The sequence below is a fragment of the Aedes albopictus genome, chromosome 1 (genome assembly GCF_035046485.1).
Source record: "Aedes albopictus strain Foshan chromosome 1, AalbF5, whole genome shotgun sequence".
In the NCBI taxonomy this organism is placed as follows: domain Eukaryota; kingdom Metazoa; phylum Arthropoda; class Insecta; order Diptera; family Culicidae; genus Aedes; species Aedes albopictus.
In genome coordinates, this window is record NC_085136.1 from 72489832 (window position 1) to 72496264 (window position 6433).

The window sequence follows — 6433 nt, forward strand, 5'->3', positions numbered from 1 at the left end:
CAAAGCTCTTCGAGGAATGAAGCTACTAACTCTTCTCAATATTCCACACATCTTCGAAGCTTTTTGCTCAACTTCCTTAATATGTTGATCCCATGATAATGTACAATCAAGAACTATACCTAAATATTTAAAATAATCTACTCTCTCGATGACGTTAGTACCCATCAATAAATCGGGAAGATTCGGAAGCACTTTCCTGGGGAATCGAAATATCATATATTTTGTTTTTTTCAAGTTCAGTGAAAGTAAATTATCGGAAAAATATTCATAAAGAAATTGTAAATCACTACTCATGCTTGAAATAATCGATCTTGGATCAGCGTTGGGATAGAATAAAGCCGTATCGTCGGCAAATAACCTTGGAGTACCCACAAGACGAATTTTGCTAATGTCGTTTATGTAGATCAAAAACAATAACGGCCCAATGTGTCTTCCCTGAGGGACACCAATATTTATTTGCTTCATTGAACTGGTAACACCATCATATGCAACAAACTGAGTTCTATTATTTAAGTAGCTACTAATGATTCTGTTTGCAACACCTCTAATGCCATATTGCTCTAATTTTTGCAACAAAATACTATGATTTAAGGTGTCAAAAGCCTTCTTTAAATCTAAAAATAAGGCACCAACGTATTTCTTGGAATCAGTTTCTTCTAATATTTTATCAACTAGTTCTGTTATGGCAACTGTGGTGCTGCTCCCATTGCGAAAGCCATATTGCATACTATACAGAGTATTATGGATGTTCAGGAAATTCACTAAGCGGTTTACTAGTAATTTTTCAAAAATTTTGTTGAAAATCGAAGGAATCGATATAGGCCGGTAGTTATCTAGTTGAGAGGAGTCTCCTGACTTAAATATTGGAGTTACTTTGGCTGTTTTAAGACAATCCGGGTAGAAACCTTCCTGAATCATTAGATTGAAAGACTCCGACAAAATTCTTGAAAAAGTTGAAAAATTGTTTTTAATGATTTTTGCAGTTATTTGATCAGGGCCAGGACTTTTATTTGTTTTCAAGTTATTTATCAACAGCACGACTTCATTTTCTGAGGCCGGTTGTAGGTAAATTGAATGGGCCTTTGGTTCTATATATCGTAATGGACTCGAACTTGTTGGAGTAATATTCCCAGCTAATTTTTCACCAGCTGTCGAAAAATGTTCATTAAATACTTCGCACATCAATTTACTGTCACAAATGCTCTCACCATTGATTTCTAATGAAAGTTTAGTTTGTTTGCTGGATTTACCTATGATTGCGTTAATATTTTTCCACAATTTAGAGTGAGATGTATTATTCAAAATTCTTTCAAAATGTTTCCTCTTTGCTTGTTTTTTGGCGACATCTAATTTCTTTGAGACGTGTTTCAATAGTTCCGCTAAGCGTATGTTATTTGGATTTTGTCGACATTTTTTCAAATAGTTGTTTTTCATTTTAATTAAAGTCCATAACTCAAGGTTCATCCAAGCACATTGCGTACCTTTGATTTTTACACATTTTTTAACTATTTTAGTGCAATCTTCCAAAATTGTATTATATTTCAAAATTATATCTTGAAAACAAGTATTTACATCTTCAATGGGTCCAATGCCGTCAATGTACCTTTTAAATTCGGTTTCCAATTTCTCATGATTAATTACCTTTTTAGTTAATTCTACTAAATTAGTGCCAAATTGTGTTTTGAATTCTGATAAAATCAAGCTGTGATCACTCAAATCATTGAGTATGGTGTGGTTACTCAGGCGATGCGCATCATCTATCTTACATATCACATGATCAAGAATATTTGAACTGGACGGTCTCGTCACGAACGTATTTGAACAAATAAAGCCGTAAGACTGCAAAAGATTTTTATATTTTAGGACAACGTTATTATTTGATAAATTTACCGGAACATTCATATCTCCAAGAATTAAACAAGGACGATTACTGTTGCTATTGTTCAACCATGTTTCAAGACGATCATGAAACATATTAAAATCATATGACGGTGTCTAGTCTAGTCTAGTCTAGTCTAGTCTACACATACACAGCCATTCATTGAAAGAATCCTGGAAAATGGTAGAATCGACTACTTCTACCATTTTTCTTGTCATTATTAATATTTGCAGTACATCGGAAATGCATTACAAGCATTAAAGCGGCCAGGCCTACTGTGCAGTGTTATTGATATTACGATAAAGCTATTGAGGGGGACATCTCGTACCAACCACTCAGCTTTTTATTAAGCAAAACACGTGAAATCGATGGGGGTGACGATGCTAAGAAGGTTAATGTCACCCCTTGGTCCTATGCTTCCTGGGATGGAACACAGGTATTTACTCTGTATCCTGGCCCTTATGCCTAGGCTTAAGCGCCTTTACTCGCTCTCTGAAATGAAACAAAATAAAGATTTCTGGCGGTGGGTGTTAGTTACTTTACGAAAAATGATTTTAATGGTTATTGAACACCTCCGCAAGAGTAAAAAAAAGAATGTAGTTTGAAACGATCTCACCATATTATACGCTGCAGTCTCTCAGTAATCATGAAAACTGCTCCTATGCGCTCTAACATCATCCGAAAGGTTTCCCACGCGAGGTCGCATCTTTCATCGTTGGAAAATACTTGCTGCCCTTCCGCTACATTCCCGAAAGTCCCCCACAAGAACGCATCAAGATTCATCGCGTTTTCTTATTCATCTTTTCTGAATCCGCGACGTCGCACGATTTTTTCACTGGCTGCTTCTTCGTTCTTTTGCAGTTCATCCTATCTGCAGAAAAGGCACCGCATGCAGCACTTCACTTGTATTTTTCTTGCCTTTTTTTCGGTGGCATCCGACGAACGCTCAAAAAACTTTCGTATAAATTTCACCACCTCTCAAAATGTTACTTTTTCCAACCACAACGCACTCGCCGCGGCCGCGGCCGTACTATCCACCAAAATATTGCACAAAGTTCAACAATACACACGATACAGCCACATTCAATACGAGCGAGGTAGCACCCGAAATACCGTTATAATCAAACAAATCTCGAAGAAACAATTCTCACTAAGGAAAACTAGCACAATAAAGGATTCGCCAGAGATGAACTTTAACAAGCGGAAAACTTTCCTGATTACGTAATACCGAACGATCCACCAGCGGATTTTTTTTTCGGGAACGCGAAGAAAAACGTGACAAGCGATTCATATTAAAATCATATGACGGTGGACGATAAACAGCATGTACATCAAAAGCTTCTCCTGACAAAGTTAACTCCGCGTGAATATGATGAAACCCGTCAGTGCAAATGTTTTGAATAATTTTAAATTTAATATCATCTCTAACATACATTACTAAACCACCAGAAGAGCTTTCTCTGGTAGAAAATGAACTATTATATCCTTTAAACGCATATGGCGCCGTATTTCCAGTTTTAATCTATGTTTCTCCTATGACTATGACATCAATAGGAGTTACGAAGTGGTCAACTGACAAAAGAATTTCATGAAACTTATGCATATCATTAATCCCCCGAGCATTCCACTGTAACACACGAAAATGTTTTGGACATACTCCCCCATTTAACGCATTAAAATCATCAATATTATTATGTAATTGATTAAGTGTTTGATCCATTATGTAATTATTTATAAACGCAAACAAAAACATTTACACATATAAAAAATATAAACTATATAATAAATAACAAATAAAATATTAAACAAAGAAAAAATTGGTACAACCAATATTTATGCGGTTTTTTTCCGCAGGGGCGATGATGTTTGCTTAGAATATCTAGAATACCGTTCAATTAATGTCCTCAGTTCCTGTCTAGTTTTAATCAAATCTGGTTTTGCGTCTTCATCCTTTTTCACAAGTATACCACCACTTCTCGCGGGCCATACGAACTTGATTTTAAACGATTCTTGATAATCTCGCATTTCACGGAGAAGATCCATTGATAATGGAGTTAATTCATCCCTAATAATAACCCTAGTCCCTCTTCCGTTAATTGATAAAGATCGATCGATGTTGGTCGACAAGATCGTGCCAACACTTTTTTTTTAAGAAAGTACAGTTTCTTTTAAACTTTTCTCTTTAAACGATATTCGAATGGGAGCCAATGCATTTGGTTTGTTATTCATGGTTATTCTTGTCGCTGATACAATTGAATTCGGAGGCAAAGTAACACCAATGTGAGAAAGAGTTTTGTCGACCAAGTTCAACGTGTTTTCATTTCCTACTACAGGGATCCCTAACAATACTGCATGATTAGAAACTGCTTTTCGATCCGATTTATCAACATTATCTTCCAATCGATAGACAAAGTGCATTAACTCGGCATGTGACTGAGACAACTGAGAAACCTGCTTCTTTAAAGCTTCATTTTCAGTTTTCAATTTGTTGAAATCCGAAACAATCTCATCGAACTTCATGGAAAGAAAATCCTGCGATTTCTCAATGGCAGCGGTTACTAAACGAACCTCAGATTTCAATTGATTCATGTGAGCCACAACTGCACTAGCAACACTATCTTTCAACTCAGCAGCAAGCTTACTCGTCGTTGAAGACCGGCTGTTTTGCATCTCCACGATTCGTTTGTAGATTTCGCAACAGCTGACAGTGCAAAAGTACATGTTCGCTTTTGCTCGATTAACAGCATTACCAGTGATATTTTTGCATTTGAAATGAACAACGGAGAAACAATACATGCAAGAGATGATTTTGTTTACATCCTGCTCTTGTTTTTTACAAACGACACAGCTAACAATTTGATCACGCTCCATGATGACGTAGACAGTTAAACGAAAACGACAGATGTGTTCATGCAAGTTCAAACATAACATACGTATAGCGCAATAGGCGGACAAAAGATAATCAGCTGAAAATGGCAATTTATCTATATCATAGCAACATCAATAGTGATAGTCATTGGTTTATTTATTTTTTTTTTAACTGCTCAGGGGCTCACATGCAAAACACACTGCGAAGCAATCATTCAATCAGGGATCCCTAGGCTTTACTTGTCTTAAGCCACTATCCACTAGCACTCGTTCTGTATTCGCTGAATCGTTGCTTCTCCGACCACAGCCAGCTCTGTATATATGCGAGCTGTCTGAGCACAACAGCATATAGCGAGACTGGCCCTTGCCTTCCACAACTGAACCACAAGTGTGTGAACAGTGACGTACTAGAACAGTATCGAGATTTATTATAATCAGCTTTCGCACCAACGGTCTATAGCACTACTTGCGTCGTCAAGTGAGATAAACCCTTCAACCGTTTGTTCGGTGTGTTCTAAATCGTCGCTTCTCCGACCACAGCCAACTCTGTATGCATGCAAGCTGTCTGAGCACAGCCGCATACAGTGAGATTGGCCCTTGCCTTCCACGACAAACCACAATTGTGTGCAAAGGGACGTACTAGAATACACTCGAGATTATAGCCTATCAACTTTCTGCCGCGGAACCATACACTGAAAGAGAAGATCACAGCAGCAGCGGCAGCAGTAGCAGCAGCAGCAGCAACAACAACAGCAACAATTGGGCACTTTTGGAATTAAAACTATATCGCAAACGTTACAACCACAATCAAACTATTACTATTCCTACGATGCCGATAGTCACCAAATTAGATTGCTAATTTCTCAGGTAATTTTACGCCTTACCATACTTTTTTCGGGATACAGTGAACAAACACTTTAAAATAACACATGTAAGCACAAAACTGACAATATATTTTGTAATATAACAAATATTTAAGCGATAGAAAAGAGAGCTAGTAATCACTATATGTTAACCGCCACAAACAGTGTTGCCATGTTCCTAGATTGATCCTTGGATGAATACCTTGAGCAATCCCTAAAGAAATTCCTAGTACAATATCTGAATACATCGGTCTGGGTAAATTGCTGGAGGAATTCAGGATTGCGAAATTGTATTTTGGCTGTCTAAACTATTGTGATTATCAGAAGACATGCTTGGAACCACCCAAATTTATAGTCCATACCAATTATACAACACATGACACATTTTCTTACGGTTGGTGCTAATGACCAGCATAATTTTGCACCTGCCCAAAACTGCTATCACTTCATTTTGCAGTGCCAAAATGTAGGTACGGTACAAATTACGAAATGCATAGAAATGAACATAACGTAGCGTGCTATCATCGCTATACGGTAGCAAACTTCTCCATTTGAAACAGCAAACCGAAAAATTTCCATGCTAATAGATACAAAAGTGAAAAATGGACTACGTATAGGGTAGGTACAACAAACCAACAGTAGGTAATGGAACGACGACGTAGAAGCCAAAATTCAACGGAGCGCATCGAACGAATTCATCCCGTGTCATTGCTGCAATTCGTTTGTAAGTGGGCATTCAGATAGGCGCCCTGATATGGCGCAGCTTTTTTTTCCGGGATCGCATTGAATGAAATTCGTGCTTTTCCTCATATGTGCTGCTAAC